The sequence below is a fragment of the Narcine bancroftii genome, chromosome 1 (assembly GCF_036971445.1).
Source record: "Narcine bancroftii isolate sNarBan1 chromosome 1, sNarBan1.hap1, whole genome shotgun sequence".
Taxonomy (NCBI): domain Eukaryota; kingdom Metazoa; phylum Chordata; class Chondrichthyes; order Torpediniformes; family Narcinidae; genus Narcine; species Narcine bancroftii.
In genome coordinates, this window is record NC_091469.1 from 335,788,506 (window position 1) to 335,812,866 (window position 24,361).

Genomic DNA, 24,361 nt, shown 5'->3' on the forward strand with positions numbered 1-24,361 from the left:
CTGTGTACAGTCTTTTTGTGCTACCAATAAGTGGTAATTCTGCCATGTGACAGTTAAAAGAACCTCAGAGTTATATGTGGTGTCATGTTTGTTCTGTAGCAATAAATCTGAAATATGGCTATTTCTGTTTAATCTTGATCATATTGTTATTTTTTAAGGGCCTTGGTATCATCTTTATTATATATGAGTTTGACATTAGTCATTGTAAAAATGCTCTCATGAGAAGGTTATTCTTGGTGTTGTCTTTCCATTGATATAAATATTGAGATGAGATCTTTCCATCCAATCGAAAGGCATCACTCCAGAACCTATGGAATTTTGGATGAGGAGAACCAGAAATCCACAATTAGCGTTTCCACATCTTTCACAGTTCTCTGATGTAGATCATCAGGTCCTTTAGAATGATCATTTTTGGGCTCAATAACTTCGCTATTACCAAGTAAATTAGTGTTAGGAAAAATAACTCATTTATTTCCCTTTTTCATTTACATTGGACCCTTATTTTTCAGTATTTAAGGGTCATTTTTTTTTCTGTCTTCCAAGAGGGTAGCCACACATTAAAAGCTCTTGCAGTGAGAGTTTGTTCTATTTTCCCCTTTCTTCATCAAGTTCCCAGATATCAATTTGCTGAATTCTAAAATGGTCCCAGTCTTCAGGCCTTACAGCTTTTTGGTGTCAATTTTGTCAGTCCTTTCCTGATATAAATTTGTTAATTTCACTGGTAATCCATGGTTGGACTACTTCTCTATTGTGCTTTCTCTTTGCCTTAAAATAATATGTATAAAAATATTTGTTGTATGTTTGTTCCATCCACATGTTGGAAACCATTTAATAAGTATCAACCATTGCCAGACCCTCCTTTATTCTTTTCATAATATAATTACAGCATGCCTGGGCCCATTGCTTCACATTCCTTCATTTTGACTGAAACTTTTAATTTATATTGAGCTACATCACATTTGAATTTAATGTAAAATTATATTCTGGTCACTCTTTCCCAAGGATTACTTTAAGATGGCTTCATTAACCAACCATTTCCTAATGCACAGTACTATGTTTGGTTTAGCGAGTTCCTCAGCAGGCTGTCAGAAAATTAATATTGTGTACTTTCCAGACATTCATGCTTTACATCGCTAATACTAATTCGATTTGCCTCAGTCAATGGGCAGCTTTGGTTGAAGCTTAGGTTGCTTGATACTATGATCTTGCCTTTCAGATTCCACTACCGTCGAAAGTATCAGTCTACACTGAATGTGTCCATTATTTTTCACGCAAACTCACTCAAAGCTATTAATTAAGCAAATATAGGTAAGTTGTTTTCTTTCATTTTACAATATTTATCTCTCAACTGCCTTCTTGTAAATGGACTTAATTTTGGAGATCTTCAGTTCTGGTGTTCAGAAATACTACTCTTGTTCTTTCATTAAGATGGGGATTCAAACTACTGTACAGTCATTCCCTGAAAATGGGCCACTTCTAGTCAACTGGTAGTTATTGCAAATTTCCAAATGAACCTGGAACTATAGTGGTGAGAAGCTGCCCATAATAATGTTAGGTGGGGATTTCCAGGAAATTGACCCATCCTCAATAACATAGTTCCACGTCAGGATGTTGTGCGTCTTGTATAGGGAACTTGAAAGTGATGTTGATCCCTTGAAATTGCTGCTCTTGTCTTCTTTTTTAAAATTTTTAATTTTTCACATTATGAACCATATTGACCAAAATACACATAAACATTTCCCTCTTGAATATACAGTGTCATTTTCTCACCTTTTCCCTCCTCCCTTCCCTTCCTCCTTCCCACCCCCTCCCCACCCACTATATATTCAACATATATGATACATTAAACCCATTAAGCAATGTCATCACACAATGAAAATAAACAAGAAAATTGTGTCATCTACTTTTACATACTGGGTCAGTTCATTTCGTCTTCTTCTCATTCTGTCATTTTAGGTGATGGAGGTCCGCGGTAGGACTTCTCTGTTCTGCTTCATGTACAGTTCCCAAATTTGTTTGAATACTGTGATGTTATTTCTTAAATTATACGTTATTTTTTCCAATGGAATACATTTATTCATTTCTATGTACCATTGCTGTATTCTCAGGTTCTCTTCTGATTTCCAAGTTGACATTATACATTTTTTTGCTACAGCTAAGGCTATCATCATAAATCATTTTTTGTGCTCCATCCAAATTGAGGCCAAGTTCTTTACTTCTTATATCACTTAGAAGAAAGATCTCTGGATTTTTTGGTATGTTGCCTTTTGTGATTTTATTTAATACCTGATTTAGATCTTCCCAAAACTTTTCCACTTTCTCAAATGTTGTTCCCATTTCCTTCTTACAGCGAAAACATCTATCTGATACTGTTGTGTCTCATTTATTTAACTTTTGGGGCGTGATATATAGCCTGTGTAACCAGTTATATTGTATCATGCTTAACCTCATGTTTATTGTATTTCTCATAGTTCCGGAGCATAGCTTTTCCCAAGTTTCATTCTTTATCTTTATGTTTAGATCTTGTTTCCACTTTTGTTTGGGTTTACAGCTTATTTCCTCATTCTCTTTCTCTTGCAGTTTGATGTACATGTTTGTTATAAACTTTTAATTATCATTGTGTCTGTAATCACATATTCAAAGCTGGTTCCTTCTGGTTACCTCATCCTGCTTCCCAATTTGTCCTTCCAGTAGGTTTTCGGTTGGTGGTATGCAAACATTGTACCATGAGTTATACCACAATTGCACTTCATTTGTTCAAAAGATAATCATTTATTTCCCGAAAAACAATTTTCTCTTCTTTTGATCCCTTTTCTCTCCCATTCTCTAAAGGAAAGGTTATCTATTGTGAAGGGGATTAGTTAGATAAAATAGAGGAGAAGGTACCTTAACATATACTATATAAGTGGGATGAAAAGCTGGTGCAACATGGGAATTCACCAGTACTGCACCATCTGCTCAACATTTGGAAGAAGATTCACATAGAAAGGAAAAAAAACAAATTATGAACTACCAAAATTAATATTGGCGCTTGTCTTCTTTGATGACATGGGTCACAGGCCAGGGAGGTATTACTGATAGGCCTTCTGAAGGCCACCAGGCAAAGTATCAAATAGGTGACTTTCTTCCAATTGGTTTGGCTTCTTTAGTGTGGGAAGAGATGCTGTTGTCCTGACTCATTGCTGCAGCTGCTCAAAAGAAGGTTTAAGTATTTATAACATTGCCAATGGTGCTCAAGTAAATGAGAGGGAAGAAGTGGATTATCTGGTATTAGTGCAAATTATAACTCATGTATAAAGCAGAAGAATGACCTTGAAATCACTTAAAAAAAAGATATCAATGACTGTTATTATCTCATGCATATTGCATGATGTTGATGGATTAATTTTTGTTTGTGTTACCTGTTTACTTCTAATCTGAATAATAATGAATGAAAAAGGGGTTCCTCGTTGTCCACAATGTTTTTTAGACTGCAATGTCGGGAAAATCGCGGAAAATAATTAACACCATAACTGCCCGTATGGTCATTCACAATTTTAGACTGCCAGTACCTGAGTCCAACAGTCCTGGTAGTTGGACATGCAGTGGAGTGAATGTCCATCAACAAATTCTTCCTGTACAATTTACACTGCAGGCTTCTGCCAAAAAGTTGTAAGGGCCCTGCAGGAACAAATCGTGGTGTAGGAATTGACTCAAAATTCCTGCACATTCCTTTTTAGCCTGCCCGTGTAGCAGCAACCTTCCATCACTGTGCCATTACATGCCTGCAGTCTAAAAACCACTGATGCATAGAATGGATTTCTATATCATAACTACAAAAGGAGCAACATGATAAGATGACAGTTCGTGTAGCAGTTACCAAACACTATCAAAGTACTGTCTGTAAGGAGTTTTGTATATTTTCCACGTGCCTGCAGAGATTTGCTCTGGCTGCTCCAGTTTTGTCTATCCTTCAAAAACGTACAGGGTTTGTAGGTGAATTGAGGTATTTGGGGCAGCATGTGTTCATGGGCTGGAAGGGTCTGTCACTAAACTAAAATTAAATGAATAACTACAAGCTTTGCAACTTGCTGCATCACAATGCTCTCACGAGAGCACACAAATCCATTGATATCTAATCATAAACTAACAGCAGACAGCACTGAGCTATTCAACTAATTTATCTCCATGCATCATAATATTGCACTCTCAAGTTCAAGTTTACTGTCAGATATAACAAGTTGTAGTGACAGACGTAGTTTTGTACGCAGACCTGTTAGTTATCCTATACTCTGTACAAGAAGTGAGGTACAGTATCAAAGCGCAGAGTCACGGAGCAAAGGTAACATTTTTGCTATTTTGGGGTTGATTTAGGAGTCTGATTACCATGGGGAAAATATTTGGCAGTGTGTGATCTTGTATTTGTGGATCCACCTCCTGGCAGGAGAGGGGTGAAGAGAGTGTGGCCAGGGTGCAATGAGTGTTTGAATAGGTTGGCATTTTTCCAAGACAGTGGATGTTGTAGGTGAAGTCAGTGACGGGGAGTGGCCCGATCCATGTTCACATCTGCAGCCCTCTGCTTTTTCTTGCGGTTTGGGTGGAGAAGTTACCATAACCGACATTCTGATTGGATGTTTTCACCTCGTGATATTTTTCAACCTTCCTTTCTTGAATTTTCTCTTATCTCCTTCACTCTCCTCCACCCCCCTCTTCCCTGCCTCACTCAGTACCTTAACAATTCAATATGAAATTTTAATTGAAGTCTCTGTTATTTTTGCGAGATGCCAGTTTTGAGCATGGAGAGACATTGAGACGAAAGTTGCACACGGGTGCTATTTCCATTCTTTATGCGTGATGCTTCTGCTAACAACTAAGATCAAATAATTCTGCATAAATCTGGGAATCTATTGGTTCTATTACTCAATCAATTCTAATAAGTCAGAAAGAAATGACTAACCCTGATTCCTAAAACAAATTGACTATAGCAAAAACGTCAACTTTTCTTGATTTCCCTGAACACAAAAGAGATTGTCAAATAATAGCTTTGCCTGATTCCATTAATCTTTATTGTGATTAGTTTCAAATTTTGCTAAGTTTTCCATTTAGATCATTAGTGATTTATTACTGGTTTTTGGTTAGGGATTATGACCTGAAATATTCTGCTTAAATTCAATAGAGACTTTTGAAAGGAAGTTGGTTTCATGTTCAAAACAAAGGAAATAAGAATGTACAGTATATGGAAAGAGCAGGGAAATGGGACAAACTGGGTAACTCTTTCTGTGCATCCATTATTAGACCAAATGGTGTTTCCTGTAACATGTACTTCAGTTCCCTTGTCTTTTGGTTCAGTAAGAGAGGAGATTAAAAACTTTATGGATGCTACTGATGATGAATTGATTTCAAGATAACCTCCAAAACAGATGCTTGCACTTTTGCCATGACATTCAGGCTTGGGTAGTTAAAGCCCATCAGAATGTGGGAGAGCTTGGCGGTTTATGATGTGCAGCATTGATTTCATGCCAGCACTGCCACTTTAATGCCACTTTAGAATGGTAATAATCTACTCTGCTCAATACCTTGCACAATGAAGAGAACAGCCAGGTCAATTATTGATGAGTTACAAGCAAACAAACTTACAATGTCAAAGTCATTGCCTTGTTACATAGCAATAGTAGCAACTCATATATTGATGCCCAAATTTCTGTACCAGCTTATGGCATCTGGTGTGTTCATGTGAAACACATCTTGTTTGATGTTATACCTGCGTGATGTGGTGTAGAAGATATTCAAGGCCATTGGGAATAGCTTGCACCATTCTGACGGAATGTTTAGCTTTACTTCAATGTTTCTGCTCAAGTCCTTTGTAAATTGTGCTCCCAATGAAATGCAGTGCAATAGGAAGGGTGCAGAACAAAGCCAGAATGAGGTGGAAGGGAAGTTCTCTGAAGAGGCTACTGTAATAATTCCACCAAATTGTTTGGGGAGCAGTTCTCTTCCCTTGATGTCAGTGAGGGACAATATGTGTGTGCTGCAGTAAGGTCATCATCCTTGAAATGCCCCATTTGATCAGTCAGCCTCAAATTTGACGCAAGTCAGGAACGACGATGACTGTGGCGAGAAGCACGATTGGGACTTTCAAGGTGAAAGAGTGTTTCCGATCGGGATCCAGAGATATTGAACAATTCTCTCAGCTTTCTGACAATTATTCCAAAGATGAAACAAATATATTTCGTTCATTCTTTTCCAAAGTAGAACGAGTGATCAGCTGAATGAGATTTGCAGGATTTTTCTTGATTTAGCAGGCTAAAAAACAGAGAGCATGGTATCATCTTGGCACTGCACCATAGAACTTATTCCAAAACAATTCTAGTTCCTCTGCATTCAGCTGCCATGTGACTTTTAGTAGCAGATCTTGCAGGCCAATCACTCTGGGATGCAACACTATAGATTGTGAATAGAGAGACCTTGAAGCAGCAAGCATTCTATGATTACTTTCTCCTACTCATGATGAATCATGGACTAACTGGCTTCTTGTTTAGATCACATCTGACCCCATTACTGGCTTTACTCAGGCTGAGTTATTCATCCATTATTCTCTATAGCCTATTCTTGAGAAGACAGTGCAAGTGAAGAGAAAGGCAGCAAACGGCATATGACTTGAGGCAAAGGAACATTTCAATTCAGTGACAGGATTAGAATCACCAGACCAGTAAGCATTCGAAAATACATTGACAGATGGGAAAAGATAACAAGGAAGCGTGAGGTGTTGCCAAAAAAGGATGCATCACGATTGCTTAGGAGACTGGATCATTTTGCCACAAAGGTTTTTTTGTTTTTTTTTCCCCCCCTTGATTAAATGAGATGAACTGGCCAGGCAACAAAAGAGCTGATATGAAATGCAACTGTTGCTCGGGCATTTTCGTCCCCATCTTCCAGCAGCCAGCTTATCTCTGATTTTTAAAATGCATACTAAGCACAGGGAGAAGCCGAAAGGATTATAGCAAAATGTGTGTGAAATTGGACAATGGAGATTTGAGTTGGAGAATCAGAAGGTTTGATTATTGACGTGAAATTTACTCTTTTGTTGAATTGCGGATCAAATGAAAATGCCAATTGCCTGAATGAAGAAGATACAGAAATGGTCAAATTATTAAATGTCAAAACTATGAGTAACCTGGGATCAAGTTATTAATGAGATCAGAGCTAGCCTGCAGGTGATATGGAGATATGGCATGAAGTGCTCACCTGAGCCTTTGCATAGTGCTGATGTGTAATGTGATGAACATAACTAGGTACCAGAGAGAATATGGTTTATCCATCTGTTTTACAATATGGTTCCCGGCAATTTCAAAATTACCTTTTTATTTGAAGGCTCTTGTGAAATACAAGGTGATTTACATTTCTGCAAAAAGCAGAGAAGCTAGCAATGTAAAACTCAGTGGGACACAATTATCATCATGAGCGAAAACATTCAATCGGCAAAGTTTGTGACTTAAGTTCTTGAAAACCCCATGGTCCATTTGTGAGCATGCAGTATTTCGAGAGAGATATCAGTTCAGTTGAAAACTGCACCAAGGTTCAAGATCCTATTTGGCCATGTGATAATATATTAATAATGTATTTAGCATGATCCACATTAACTTCTGCCTGCCGCAAGGCAGACAAAGTGCCATTACTATTGTCCTGTGTCCCCTACAGTAAGTGGGAAAGAGAACCAAAAGTGTGTGCCTTCAGAGTCACTGTGGATTAGTCACCAGCGCTTCTGCAGCCACTTGAGTTCGATTCATCGGCAACTTGAGCTCCCGATCCAAACCTCCATGTTCAGGAAGCCTCCAGTGCTCGAGGCACTACAGGAACTCTTCTTGCTGTCACCACCCTCTCGAATCCTGCCTCCGATACCTGGTTCCCATGAGGCAGTCTCCAGCAGCCTGTGTGGGTCCCCCGACAATAAGTTGCCAAAAGCTCGCAGCCTGTGTGGGTCCCTCAGCCACTGAGCCCCTCGCTGCTGCCCTGACCACCATCCGCTAAGGCTGCCTCCTCTGCTTCTCCTTCTGAAAGGAGGGTGTTTCTCCCCTTTTCTGTTGCCTTGCACATGTCTACTGCTCTCCCAGTGTCTGCAACCTCTCATGGTTGCTGCCGAGCACAAGCAGTCCCACCTTGGGCACAGATCTTGCAGTTTCAGGATTTTACTTAAAAATACCTTTGGCTCCTTTAACAGCCTGCACAGAGTCGTTGACATTGGGACCAGGTGGTTGAAATCTTCAGAACAACACTGAGTCTCTGCTCTTCCTGGTCTGTGCCAGCAGAAATACCTGCTGCTACAGCAGCACAGACAAGTTTGCCTTTTTTTTTTAAATTAATGCCAGAAACAGTTCTAAATTTATTCAATTTGAAGTCCAATGGTTTGTCAGGTACAGCAAATACAAATCCTCTAATCCCATCATTTAGATAATGTGACACAAAATACACAAAACAAAGCCATGAATGTTATTTAAGATGTTGGTTATGTGAAATTTTCACCTTCCTTTCTTTTAAAATGAATTTTATTGAGTTTTATCATACATTATAAGTCCATATAAATATTGGTATCATATAGAAATAATAATACATGGACTCGTATGCTAATCTAAACATATAGTGAATAGTAAAAAAGAAAAGGTAAGGAAAAAGAAAATATAAAGGAAACAAAGGTTGATTATAAAGATTTCACCCATCCACCAGCCAAGGTGCAAATTGGTTTTCAAGCAGACTTGAAATCAAGCAGCGGTCTCTGGAGATCTGAGGAAACATGCCCATTTACTGCATCCCTGCAACTTGATCATTCCAATTATGAAAGTAAGCTATAAATGGACCTTGTCTTATCAAAAGAAATCCTAATCTTCCTAACATTATGTCTGACTTTTTTTCCCAAACTTAGAAAGGACATGATGCCCAGTAACCATTTTCCATGGGTGGGTGGAAAGTCCTCTTTCCATTTAAGCAATTTTCCTCTTCCAGCCAGTAATGTAGAAAATGCTAAGACCCGTTTTTGCTTAGACATTAAATGTATGTTTACATCACTGGAGAAGCCAAACATTGAAATCAATGGACGTGGTTCTGGATCAATCCCAAAAAACTTTCTGAAAATCGCTGTCCAATATTCTGCTTAATTGGGACAAAACCAAACCATATGTATTAAAGAGGCTTCAAATCTTTTACAGTTGTCACACAATGAGTTGATATCTGGGTAGATTCAATTGAGCAAGGTTAACGTTAGAAAAACATATTCTATGCACCACTTTAAATTGAATCAAACTGTGCCGAGCATGTAGCGATGAGTCATGGATAAGGGCCAAAATTGAAATCCAATCTTCTTCTGAAATAGACATATTAAAATCATTCTCCTTTTCAGTTTTGATCCTAATTACAGAAACTGTTTTTAAATTAAATATTATACAATATAAGGCAGATATTCAAAAAGTTCATCTATGAAATTTGGACCTGGAAGGCATGGAAATACTGAAAGTTTAGAATGAATAAAATGTCTAATTTGATAATATCTATAAAAAGTATATTTTTGACAGATTAAATTTCATCAGAAATTGTTGTAAAGATGGAAGATTTTGTTGGATAAAAAGATAATTTTTTTTTTTCCTTGCCTCATATATGACATAATAGATGATTCCAATGTGTCATAGAAAGACTTAGAAATAAATATTGGTAATGATTGAAATAAATAATAAATATTTTGGTAAAATTTTCAATTTAATTAAATTAATACAGCCTATCATAGTTAATAAAAGTGGTGACTATCCATATATAACCATATAACGATTACAGTAAGGAAACAGCGATTCACATGAAAACTCCACTAGTTCCGCATACCTGCTCCCTACCCATAACCCTCCAACCCCTTCACATCCATGTACTCATCTAACCTCCTTTTAAATGACAGAATTGACCCTGCCGCAACTGCCTCTTCCGAAGGTTGTGCCACTCAGCCATCACTCTCTGACTCCCTAACTCTAACCCTAATCTTCTTTTATTGATTTTCTTCTTTAAATAAAAATATATAAACGCAATGAAAGATGAGGGTGGAGAAGAAGCATCCTCTTGTATTACTTCTGAAGTTTTCCCCCCTAACCCTTAACTTATGGCTCCTTGCTCCAATCTCCCCTACCTCAAGGGGAAGAGCCTATTCACATCTACTCTATCTATTCCATTCATAATTTTAAATACCTCCATCAAATCCCCTCTCAACCTTCTACACTCCAATGAATAAAGTCTCAGTCTACTCAGTCTTTCTCCATATTCTAGATACTGCAATCCATGCAACATTTTCATAAATCTCTGTACCCTCTCTACCTTATTGATATCCTTCCTATAATTTGGCGACCAGTACTGCACACAATATTCCAAACTTGGCCTCACCCAAAGAATATTGTTTTAGACTGATTAAATAAAACTACGTTTTCTTTTGAGGTTTTTAAAATAGTTAGTTATCAAAAACCTAGATATTTAAATTGATCTTTCACTATTTTAAAAGGATAATTAGAATATAGAGTAAGCGGGCCTTTTAATGGTAATAGTTTGATTTTGTATCCTGCAAATTTACTAAAGCAAGTAAGTAACAACAATATCTTTGGTTTGGATACCTCTAGAGTGGACACAAAAAGTAAAAATATATATTTTATGCATAAAAAGATAACCTATGTTCAATAGGTCCTCTAAACAAGCCTATAAAATCTTCATTTGCTCTAATATCAACAACTAGCAGCTCAACCACTAAATCAAAAAGCACAAGGCTTTGGGGCTACTCTGTCTCGTGCCAAATTTTCATTTTCCCAATCAATAACGGCAGAGTAATGGAAGTAGTGTTGACAACTGCATTTAAGAAACTCCAAACTGAGCACTTGAATTGCCTCACTAGAGAAGACAATCAACCAAGTGCTGTAAAATAGGATTACTACAGATGTATATGGTAGGCCCAAATGTCCTGTATCTATACTGCAATATAATACCTACATTTATTTGTAATTCAAAGTGACACATTCTATGAACATCTCTGAATGCATGAATGATAATTAGAAGAGCTCTCTTTTCTTGAGTCTCATTCGGTCCATAATTTTGTTTGTTTCCTCATATATCTAGGATTCCAGGATTTCTTTTTTTTTTAAAGATCATCAATCAATAACCTGCATGTTGTTCAATAACTATTATTGCTGTGAGATCAGAAGACACACAATTAGATCATTCCTTTCAACTCCATTCCTTTGCCTTCTCCCATATCCTTCGACTCCATAACACATCACAAATGTGTCAATCTCTGCTTTAAATATGCCCAATGACTTGGCCTTCTCAGCCATCTGTGGCAATGGATTCCACAGATTCACCACCCTCTGATGATGAACTTATCTCTGTTCCACATAGATATCCTTTTATTCTGAGACAGTGCCTTTTGGTCCTAGACTCTCCCACTATATTCATTCCATCAAATAGTTTAAATATTCAGAATGTTTTAATTATATTTCCCCCCTCATCTTCTAAATTCTTGAGTATAGGCCCAGATCCATCAAACACTCTTTGTATGCTAATCCTCTCATAACTGGGATCATCTTCAGAAACTTCCATGACTATCTCCAACACCAGCACACCCTTCCTTGGATAAAGAGTCCAAAGTCATGAAGGAAATCAAAGGAAATTCTCTTCCCTGAAGAATAAGGAGATGTGGTTGCTCCATGACATTATGCACTACTTCACTTGCAGCCGAGTGGGCATCTGGAATCTTCACTCTGAAATGCCATTTAATAATTAAAGTGTCAAAACCAGGAGACAAAAATGGGTTTTTGTTGGGTAAAGATGTCCAATACTCTCTGAGCATCTGTTTGTCCTAATTTTAAAATTTAAACCCAAACAGATCCCTTCATTGACTCCCATTTCAAAAGCTTTGAGGTAAAGTTGTAGGTCTATAAAATTCTGGTTAGACCTTGCCTCAAGTATTGTGTTCAGTTCTGGTCACCTCATTCTAGGAAGTATATGGAGATATGGAGTTTTTGGAGAAAGTACAGGGGAAATTCAGTAGGATACTGCCTAGACTGTAGCACCTGTCTTATGAAGAAAGGTTGAGTGAACTAAAGCTTTTCTCTTTGGAGTAGTGGAGGATGAGAGACCACGTAGAGGTATATTAAACTGAGGGACATGGACAGGGTGAAAGGCCAACATTTTAATTCCCAGGGTGGCAATGGCCAATACCAGAGGACATCCACTTAAATTGAGTTTAAGAAAATTTAGGGGAGTTCATGAAGTAGATTTTTTTTACACAGGTATTGGTAGATGCTAGAAACATTAAAAAAATCTTTTACATTGTCACATGGATGTAAAAAAAAATAGAGGGTTATGTGCTGTGAGGGCAGTATTGATTGTGGAGCAGATTTATATAGGTAAGTACAACATTGTGGGCCAAAGAGCCTGTACTGTTCTATGTTCTCTGACATGACAGCAAATCACAGTACATTGCTGAAGCAACTAAGAGTGTTGCAGTATTAAGCTGACAGTGGTGTGAGTGGAATTTTGGTGTTCATTTTTTTGATGAATCTGAACAAATTTTTGGGTTTCCCATGCAATTTAGTGAATCTCTTTGTTTTCAAGTGAAAGTTCACAATTGTTTCACTGTCAGGTAATTTTAGCACTTCCAATTGAAATATACTTTCTTTCCTATTGATGCATGCTTTCTTCTAAGGAAAAAAAAACTCTCACTTAGTCAGCACCTTTTTGGGTATCTGAGGTGCTGAGTGCTTCATCTTGTATTCGTATGTGTGGGTTCTTAGATGAAGGAAAAAATTCTTTACTTTTGTTGTAAACAGCACCATGAGGCCATGCCATGACAGATTACAGATCCAGCATATCGTTTATCTACTGCTCTGTGTCAACCCCTGGTGGCAGCCAAGTCTAATCAAACAGTAAGGCATTGCTAGTTGCCTTGCAACCATGATCACTATCATTACATCTGCCTTTCTTAAAACAAAAGTAGCTTACTTTTAACTAACATGTTTTCTTTGTATAGCTGCAATTTTAACTTTAACACCAAGAACTTACATTTTCATTATTATCAACATTGTTAACATTTTTTAAACCTGTTTTGTGTGCTAACATTTACATACACTAAAACCTGAAGAGTGAATAAGATAGTACTACTTCATTCCATAACAGGAGTATTTAAATTTGCTCAATGAGTCTCTTAGGAGGATTCCCATGCCTTGACGATCTCCTGATTGATTGTCCTTGAATCTGAGTTGTTGCCTCAGATGATGTATTCTCAGATGTGTATTCAGGTTGTTCAACAGTATCCATCTTTCCATCTATTGTGGCTGGTTTGAAAATCTCGATGACTTCTTTGCAGAACAGCAACTTCTGAATGGTGTATGATCTTGGTTGGACTTCAATAAGGTCAATTCCCTTCTGAGTCCATAAGTTTGTTTTGTCTTTTAGCCTTACTTGGTCACCAGTGACAAAGTTTTTGTTCCTCTGTCAAAGAAATACTTTTGCTTTACTTTCTGTTGTTTCTTGAATTACATTACTTTCTTCCCTTCTTTAGTTTTTAGGAGGTTCTCATGAATGGGTTGGTTTGATCTTAGCCTATGTCCCATAAGGAGTTGTGCTGGTGACATACCACACTCCAGAGGTGTTGTGTGGTATACAAGCTTGCTATGGTAGAAGTCTGTTCAATTGTTTTTTGCCTAGTTCATCATTCTTTTCACTGTCTGTACTGATTTTTCCACTAGACCATTGGACTGTGGAAAATGAGGATTTGACGTGATGTGTACAAAGTCCCACTCTTTGGCAAACTGTCGGAACTTTAAATTGCATAACTGGGGTCCATTGCCAGTGAAGACACCACTTGCCATGCCATCTCTGGAGAATATGGCTTTCACGCCTGTTATTATAGCATCCAAAGTGGTGGTGTTTAGTCTACACACCTCTGGATACAGGGAGTAATAGTCTGTGACTATAAGATAGTTTCCCTTGACATTCAAATAGGTCAGTGCCTACCTTCTGGTAAGGTCTGCATACTGCTTGGTGTGGCTTTGGTGGTTCTGCAGGATTGCATGCTTGATATTTCCAGCATATTTAACAGTTTGACACTTCATTTGTTATATCATTGTTGATTCTTGGCCAGTGCATCACCTCTCATACTCTTTTCTTAAACTTTTTGATTCCGAGATGCCCTCCATGGATCCTTTTTAGCATCTCTTTTCTCAGATTTATTGGGATAAGGATTTTGCTTCCTTTGTAGATGATGTCTTCAACCACTGATAGTTCCACCCTTCAGTTCCAGTACTCTGAAACGTCAGGTGAGCAGTCTTGCTTCATGATGGGCCATCCATCCAAGATGTTTTTTTCCCTCCATTGTCTCAGTGTTTCATCTTTGTCTCTGACTTTGTACTCCATTTTTGCATCTGATATGGGCAGTACACTTGTGATCATGTCCACAAAGGCATTCATTTCTTCATCCATTTTGGTGTTTGTGGGCTCTCTTCTGTCAGCAGCTCTAGACAACATTTCTGCTGTGTATATTACCTTACCAGGAATGTACATTACATTCAGCGTATAGCATTGCAGCCTATTCATCATTCTTTGTATTCTAAGTGGACATTCATTTAATGGCCTTTGGAACAATCCATTCAAGGGCTTATGGTCAGTTTCTACACTGATTGCTTGTCCTGACCCAATTGATGAAATCTATCACAGGCGTATGTGATGCTGAGCAGCTCCTTTCTAATTTGAGTGAATCACATCTCTGGGTCTGTCATTGAGTGTGATGCATACACAATGGGTTGCCAGTCATCATATTTTTGCAGAAGAGCTGCACTGAGCCAACCATGTGATCCATCTGATGATATCTTGATGGGTCTCGTTGGGTTGTAAATCTCAGAACTGGTTCCTCTGTGAGCAGTTTCTTTAGTTCCCTCCATGACTTTTCATGCTCATGACTCCACTCCCATTCAATGTTCTTGTCTGTTAGTCTTCTCAATGGAGCCATCTTTTCTGAGAGGTTGGATATGAATTTACCCATATAGTTGACCATTCTATTAAACCTTTGTATGTCCTTTTTGCATTGTGGCCTTGGCATGTTTCCAATGGTGGACAACTTTCTGGGATCTGGTCTGGTGCCCTCACTGCCAATAATATCTCTTTTTTAATTTTTTCTTTTCAAATGATGGTTTTAAACATTCTTGAACGAAATATAGTCAATGAGTAAAACTTGTCTATTGACATCTCTCCTGCCAGTATCTTTCTTTGGCTTGGCTTCGCGGACGAAGATTTATGGAGGGGTAAAAAGTCCACGTCAGCTGCAGGCTCGTTTGTGGCTGACAAGTCCGATGCGGGACAGGCAGACACGGTTGCAGCGGCTGCAGGGGAAAATTGGTTGGTTGGGGTTGGGTGTTGGGTTTTTCCTCCTTTGCCTTTTGTCAGTGAGGTGGGCTCTGCGGTCTTCTTCAAAGGAGGTTGCTGCCCACCAAACTGTGAGGCGCCAAGATGCACGGTTTGAGGCGATATCAGCCGACTGGCGGTGGTCAATGTGGCAGACACCAAGAGATTTCTTTAGGCAGTCCTTGTACCTTTTCTTTGGTACACCTCTGTCACGGTGGCCAGTGGAGAGCTCGCCATATAACACGATCTTGGGAAGGCGATGGTCCTCCATTCTGGAGACGTGACCCACCCAGCGCAGCTGGATCTTCAGCAGCATGGACTCGATGCTGTCGACCTTTGCCATCTCGAGTACTTCGACATTAAGGATGAAAGCGCTCCAATGGATGTTGAGGATGGAGTGGAGACAACGCTGGTGGAAGCGTTCTAGGAGCCGTAGGTGATGCCGGTAGAGGACCCATGATTCGGAGCCGAACAGGAGTGTGGGTATGACAACGGCTCTGTATACGCTTATCTTTGTGAGGTTTTTCAGTTGGTTGTTTTTCCAGACTCTTTTGTGTAGTCTTCCAAAGGCGTTATTTGCCTTGGCGAGTCTGTTGTCTATCTCATTGTCGATCCTTGCATCCGATGAAATGGTGCAGCCGAGATAGGTAAACTGGTTGACCGTTTTGAGTTTTGTGTGCCCAATGGAGATGTTGGGGGGCTGGTAGTCATGGTGGGAGCTGGCTGATGGAGGACCTCAGTTTTCTTCAGGCTGACTTCCAGGCCAAACATTTTGGCAGTTTCCGCAAAGCAGGACGTCAAGCGCTGAAGAGCTGGCTCTGAATGGGCAACTAAAGCGGCATCGTCTGCAAAGAGTAGTTCACGGACAAGTTTCTCTTGTGTCTTGGAGTGAGCTTGCAGGCGCCTCAGATTGAAGAGACTGCCATCCGTGCGGTACCGGATGTAAACAGTGTCTTCATTGTTGAGGTCTTTCATGGCTTGGTTCAGCATCATGCTGAAGAAGATTGAAAAGAGGGTTGGTGCGAGAACACAGCCTTGCTTCACACCATTGTTAATGGAGAAGGGTTCAGAGAGCCTCTGATAATATCTCCTGCCAATAATATCTCGTACAAATGTTAGTTCTGTCACTTTGCTTTCCTTGTCTCTCATCATGCTCCATTCTCATGGTTCCCCAGACTACGATGTCATCCATTGAGGTATCAACTCCGTCCAGGTGCTCATAGACCATATGGATAGTTTTGTGGTACACTTCAGGGGTTGAGGCAATTCCGAATGGTAACCTTAGGAATCTATATCTGCTAAATGGACTATTGAACGTGCATAGTCTTGAACTTGCTTCAACCAATTTTAACTGTCAAAATCCTGATGATGCATCTAACTTGCTGAAAAACTTTGCATTTGCAAACTATGACATGATTTCTTCACGCGTAGGAAGCTTTATTGCTCTGTTTAGATCTCTTGGATCCAAACAACTTCTAAGCTTTCCATTCTTTTTGTCCACTACAATGAGTGAACTCACCCACTCTGTTGGCTCACCTATCTTCTGAATCACGTTCAAGTTTTCCATCCTGTCCAACTCTGCTTTTAGTTGCTTTTGAAGTGTAAAAGAAGTTTTTCTGCATGGATGGTGGCACACCTTTATCCACTCTGATCGTGTGTTCTCCTGGAAGGCAGCCTAGACCCTGAAATACTCTTTCATGAGTTCATCATACACTGTTTCTCTTTTGCTTTCCACCACAAGGACTCTTCTTACCAGATTGTTTCTTCCAGGCTGTTAAACCTAGTACATCCATTGGTACCACGATGAATGGTAGGATGTGCTCTTTGTTCTTGTGTTTCACTTTGACCATGTATTCTCCTTGCACTGGTATATTGGTATCTGAATATCTTTTCACCTTCACTTTTGTTCCATATATCTTTGGTCTAGGTCTAATCTTAAAATCAGTCTCTAATATTACATTAATTTATGTTCAAGTATCCAATTTTCAGCCACATTACCTGTCAGCTGAAGTTTCGCTAACTGATGCAATCCTTCCATTTTTCACTGAATTGGCTTCTCTTCACTGATCAGTTGCTGACTTTAGATTTTACCTTTTAATATCCTTCATCTCACTTCTGACACCATGTTTCATCTTGTATTGGTATGTGTGAGTTTCTTTAATATAAAGGTGATGTGTACAGCACATGAGGCTGCAAGTGTTCATTACAGATTCAGAATACTGTGTATGTCTCCTGTTCCATCTCAATCCCTTGTGGCAGCCAAGTATAATCAACTAGTAAGGCATTGATAGCTGCCTTGCTACCACAATCACTATCATTACACTGAGCAAGCAATGAAATTCTTTTAAAGTTTTCATTTACTGTTGGTTATTTTTTTTAATGGGTAAACCTAACACCTACTTATGCAGGTAATTATGTGCAAGGTATCATGTGAAAGATGTAGAGATTTACTATAATTTGGCATTGTCTTCACCATAAACATTGTGAGTAATGGTTCCAAGTTCTCTACCATGTACTGTATTTTTATGTATATTTCACACACCAGATAGCCTTCTACACGTTGCATGCATGTGCACACTACATGAAAATATTTTTACATGTTGAAAGGATGTGCAAAGTTAATAGTGGGCATGGGGAAGTCGAACTGGAATAGCAGCATTGAAAGAACGTGCACAATTTATAGCAGCTGTGGGAATATCATAGCACATAGGAAAATATATTATTGACAATGAAAAAATGGGAACAATTTAGTGTGGGCATGGGAAATTTTGATCTTGGAAATATCTCTTTGTACTGAATGCCATGTCATTCCTAGAAACAGGACACTGCACCTTATCAATGTTAATTGCCCTGAGGGAGGAGATTAACCTATCAATCTCTGAATTAGAATCAAAATCTGAAGCCTCTCTTTGATCTATTTAATTGATTCCTCTCCCAAAGCTTGTTAATGAGTTGCAGCAGGATATTATCTATAAGGGTGATTGACACCTCTGGGAGGAAGTTGATTGGGTGCTAATTGATGGAGATTAACTGTGGATGATGCTGTTATGTGCTTTGTCTCATGCTCTTTTTAAATGCAAATTGATTTAGACAGTTGGAATTTAGAATACTAAACCTGCACATTATATGTGTGTCCCCATTATATGAGTTAAAATATGGTAATATTTAAATACGTGATTTTAAAATAAAAACATTTGCCCTTGAAGTTTTTAAGGATTAAAATAAAATAAAATAAAATTGGAATTAACTTTTAATACAGATCATTACATATTAATTGTATGAAATAGTAAGATCAAAATCCCGTCTTCTGGAAAATTAATATGTTTGATTTGTAGAGCAGGATATTGGCATCAATGTTTGTTTGCATGGCTCCAAAAAAAAATGAAACCAGTGTTCGGCTGATAATTCTATATGTCACAGATTATTATTTGGATTTTCACGTGCCTTTTATTTGGGATAAATGTCCTCCAAGTCATATTGACAGTAAGACAATGAGTGGCATTTTTAACATAGCGGTTAGCCAACAACCTGAGTTTGAATCCACTGCTCTCTGTAAGGAGTTTGTACATTCTCCCCATGTCTGTGTAGGCTTCCTCCACCCTTAAACCTATGGGGTTGTAAATTAATTGGGGTATTTGGGCAGCAAGATCTCATGGGCTGGAAGGGCCTGTTACCATACTGTATGTCTGGTTTTTTAAAAATTAAATTTAATCCTCACTGGACAGAAAAATTATACTTCAAATTTGTACCTGCTCACTTTTTCACTTTTCTCTCCAACCTTCAACTCCAATCCTCAACCCCCTCAACTACACTTCTCCTTAAAAATGCAACCACGTTAAGTAAGTAGATTAGTCTGTATTCAAATACTCAGCTCCAGTCTTACTGAATACATTTCCTTCTTCACGGACATCATCAGAAATTGTGTAAAAGACTGTACTAGAGAAGAAAATTGGTGTGTCCCACAATCATAAATCATGGCTGACTGGTAAAGTTTATTTGCTTCTGAAGCCCAGACATGTGGCAAACAAGGCAGGCAAACCAACCTTTTCTAATAAAAACAGTTGCTGGTGTGAGGGCTTCAGCACAAGGTCTTCATGATGAACCACACCAACACCAGACATTTGTCGCAGGACATGCACAACATCATGGCTACAAAGCAAAACAAGGCAGAATAATAAACAACAGCTCATCCTTCCCATATGAGCTCAATGTATTCTATGCTCGCTTCAAAGCAGGAGCCCAGTGAATCCGGGGAAAATGTTTCTTCTCCCTTGAGCACATCTGCACCGACAGACATTGCCACATTGGTCAGATAGGTCTTCCAGAGAATGAGCCCATGGAAACAACTGGACCAGACCAAGTGCCTGGACAGGTCCTCCATACTTGTGCAGGCCAACTGGTAGGAGTCGTCACAGACATCTTCAACATCTCTCTCCAACAGGTTGAATTACCTACATGCTTCGAGAAGGCCATTATTATCCTAGTACCAAAGAAGAAATAGCTGAACGACTACTGACATTCACCTCAAAATATAAAGTTATGGTGCCTTTGCTCTGTACCAACTGAACTCTCTCTAACATTGCACTTTTTGCTTCGTGGCTTACTCTTTATACTATGTATGAGAATTCTAACCAGTTTGTTCACAATACAACCTCAATCACTGCACCTATGATTCATGTGACAATAAACTTTAGCTTGATCATTTTTCCTCTTCTCCCACCTTCATCTCTCCTGTTCTCTATCAATCCTGAGCACCAACCCTGTTCCTCCCCCCCTCCTCTTCATACTTTAGTATTATTAAAGGGTCCTGACCAAAAATGTTGATTGACTATTTCTTTTCAAATACAAAGTCACATGTTCCTTAACTGCTTTGCTCATGGGGCATTAGTTGCTGGTGTGAGGGCTTCAGCTGCCGAGGTCCACACTGGTTTACTGCTGTGATTTCCTACCCCGGTCTCAATACCTGGTTCCCATGTCCAAGCAGACTGCAGCCTGGTGAGAGGGCTTCAGCTGCCGAGGTCCACATTGGTTCACTGCTGTGATCTCCTACGCTCAGGTCTTCTCCTTCACAGTGGAGGGAGAGGAGGGCTGTTCTCCCACTCTGCTGCCCATTAAGAGTCTATTTGAATTGAAAGTAAAATTTGAATCCTTTAAACTACACAAAGTCTTTATTTGGTAGTGGGTGGGGGGGTGGTGCTTATTCTAGAGGTTTTCTGTATCTTCATGTACAATGAACAAGCCACCTCTGGGGATTTGTTCAACAGTTTATGGATGTCTCATCCATCATTTAATCATCCATTTATTCAGTAGTAGCACTCCCCAGTAGCTAGATGAGGGACGTTTGCACTGGGTTATGCCCTGTAGAATGTGCCTCCCATTATTGCATTTATCATGCAAGATGCTGATAGGTTTGAGAATTTACAATATCTAAATGGATAATTCCTTGCTAAAATTCTTAATGTTCCATTTCATCACCATGTTAAACAAGGAAACCCTGCAATGCTGATCTACGAAACTCAAAATCAACGATTCCAGTCTTTGTCTCGCCTGCCCGATCACGTTTTCCCAGTGAGCAGCTGCTTTTAGTTTTAATTTCCAAATAATGTTGGCACAGTAATTATAGCATTTCTATTTTCTGTGTGAGTTGAAAAATTATGAATGTACTTCTTGGAAACATTTGTATAGATCTGTTCATTGTATGCATTTCACTTCAGAGTATGAGAAAATACAAATGAAGTTTATTCAATCAACCCGGAACAAATTTAAAATGAAAGGCTGTAATTATCTTACAACTGGGCAGTGAAATATTCTAAAATGCAATACGCTGATAAAGCAGTGGGCCAGAAATAATATTCTGGCTGTAATGAATGTATCCTATGCCATATGAATCATAAATGAATTGAAGTTGTTGATATTTTTTGTCTAATAGATTAAAGTATACTATAATTCTGTAAATCAGTTTGTGGGAAACCGATCTATTTGAAGTCCTAGAATTTGGTAATGTGAACAACACAGAATCATCTGTTGCATCTTTCATGTATCTGGTAATTTAATTACAGTACATCTTCATTGTTTGCTCAATGTAGATCTTATGTAATGGAAAAAACACATTAGTGCAGAGAAGAGAAATAATACAGAGCATGGAGCTGTCCTGTAATTGCTTTAATAATAGTTTAAACTAACATTGATGTTATTCTAAAAGTCACTCTTGCCATGCTCAGTGAAGAGAACACATAATAGTGTGCTCGAGCTGAAATGGTCATGTTAATTAGGAAATGCTAATAAGATCATAAACACAATTGTGGAACCATTTGCTTTTCTTTGGAATGTATTTGATTGCAATCAGAATGCAATCAAAGATATTCTGGCTTTTCACACATTCCAGTGATATCCATATCCTGTAAATGCATAAATATATAAACATGGAGTGGCATAGTGCTGCTGTTTAGTTGGTTGGATTCATTATTTGCACTCTGTGAATTCCTATTTTGGATCATTGTGTTCAGAAATAGTTATTGCAGTTAGGGTAGGTGGACTGAGATAGTTCAGTTATTAAATGTATTGAATATCGACTGATTTAAACACCAGTTTACGGAAAGGGGCATTCTTCACCTGGTTGTAAGTTGTGCACACAGCAACTTCATAACTGCCAGTGTCAATTTTGCAGGGTCCTATCAAATTGGTCAGGGCATTTTGAGTGCTAGTGTTATGCATGAGGAACTCTATGCCTTGATTACTAAAGAGGGTGCTGGAGAGAATAATATTTGAAGGGCATACCTTTTATCACCCCGGGATAAGGGTAGCCCCTGTTAAAAACAGTTCCGGTCCAACTGTTCACTCCAATTGCATCAAATTCCTTAATATAGAAAATTGATACAACACTAAGTCGATTGTTTTCCTTTCAGAAAATTGAATTGAAAATGGAGAGTGTCCTTGTGTGGTTTGAAGGATTCAAATTTACTTTCAATTGAAATAGACACTTAATGGGCAGCAGAGTGGGAGAACACTCCCTCCAGTGTGAAGGAGAAGACCTGAGGGGAAGAGATCACAGCAGTGAACCAGTGTGGAGCTCTCACACCAGGTGCAGTCTGCTTGGTCGTGGGAACCAAGTATTGAAGCCAGGATTCGAGAAGGTGTCGATGCTGAGCATGGCTCCCAAAGGCATTAACTGCTTTGGTTCAGAACTAGGGAACAGAAGAGAATGACTTCGATACTGGAACTCAGGTTCACCACTGGAACAGGCAAGAGGCCATGCACCTACGGAGGTTATGGGAGGCGGTGGCAGCTGAGGAGGAAGTGGACTCCATGGACCTTCAATGTCTATGAAGTGACTATCTTTTGGGGTTTCTTTCTCTTCTTGGGAGCTGTGCTGGACTAGTGGCGTCTCTTTGTGTGGCTTTATGGGCAAGCAACAGTAAACACAATTTGTGTGTTTTGTTCATAATGATATAGGTGCCTGATTGTTGGGTGCTACCAGTTGGCCCCTAACAGTTGGCCCAATAATCACAAAGACAAAGACTAAGGGGAACGATAGGCTTTATTACACAAGAGACTGCTGGCCCGGGTCCAAGCTAGGGAAATGAGGGGAGATAGAGGAGACTCAACCTTCATGGCCTGGGTCACAGGGGAGGAGTCTAGGAGAGGATGTCATCAGGAGGGCGGGCCAGCCTGTGCCTGTAGTACTTTCAACCATATCATTACACTGATGCAACTCAGTTTCAAATTTCACTGCATGCAAATGTATTAGCTGCTTGTAGCTCATCTCTGGTGATGCATGGCTGAGGATGACCTGTTCATTGTTATCCATCTTCTTCTGCAAAATCAACTGCAATATCGCCAGAAGGTTTTGGGGTGTTGAAGATGTTTCCTCTCTTCAGAAATTTCAAGCACTTTATCTGAGAAAGTTGAACTGCTGAAGTGTGAATATTCTTCATAAAATACTAAAAAGAAATAAGTTACTGTATCTTAAGGCACTTTCAGATGGCCAAAATTCCCCGATGTAAAGTTGCATATTCTATCCCTATGCAGCTGTCGGGAGACCACCTGAAAGAACAGGAGGTGCATCTTCAAACCCTCCTCCGACAGTGAAAATCAACGGAGCACTGAAGTCCCCCTAGGCATCTGAATGCAGCCGCCTGAAAGCAGTTGCTAAAAGGCTGACAATCAGCTGGCAAGCACCTGACAGCTCCCCTCCCCGCTGCCCCTGCCCCCTGGTATGGGATGTCAGGGCAGGGGTGGCCAGCGTGGGACTACAGGGCTGGGGCGTCCCACGCTGACCGTCCCAGTCCTGACGTCCCGTGCCGGCCACCCGAGCCATGACGTCCCACACCGGCCACCCCAGCCCTGTATCCCGCACCAGCAGTCCCTGCCCCGGTGTCCCGAAGGGATAAGAGACAGAGTGTGCTCCGAGGCACCTCCGATTAAGCTGTCCCTTTCAGGTGGACAGTGCAGCACTTTCAGGGCTGCCACATGAACGACCATTCCACAGGTCTGCATCAGCTTCTGCAGACGCATTCTTGGCGGAGAATACACCTGAAAGCGGATTCAGGGCATGATCAGTATCAGGGGAATATAAAAAATCACTGAATGTGTAACTGAGTAGAAATGGGAAGAATGCAAATCGTACAATGGGTTGTAACCCTGGAGGAGGGAGTGATAATAAAATGGAGGGATTTTGAACCGGTCTCAGATGAACAAAATTCTCAAATTTATCTATTGACTTTCTCATGCCCTTCCTAAATCTTTTGGAATATTCTTTAAAATTTGTTCCATTAATTTTACTGTAATGTATGCAAGGTTGGATGAAAGTCACATACTGTTGTTATGGAATATATTGACCATCATATTAATCCTATTTTTTTTTACACAGTGTCCTCAGTAATGTTTGGCACAAATCCACTTGTTTCCTTTACTTTCCTTGTGCTCCACAGTTTTAAATTTGTAAGCAAGCAATAGGTTAATTGGGGAGCAC

The 24,361-nt window shown here is 39.4% G+C and overlaps 1 long non-coding RNA gene across 1 annotated transcript in view; it reads left to right on the plus strand.

Annotated features, from left to right (window-relative positions):
• LOC138752240 (uncharacterized) overlaps positions 1-24,361 on the plus strand; it is a 192,176-nt gene that overhangs the window by 79,451 nt on the left and 88,364 nt on the right. The window contains exon 3 of the long non-coding RNA XR_011350440.1: positions 1,217-1,308. This is a non-coding gene — a long non-coding RNA (uncharacterized lncRNA). The remainder of the gene's footprint in view (positions 1-1,216; positions 1,309-24,361) is intronic.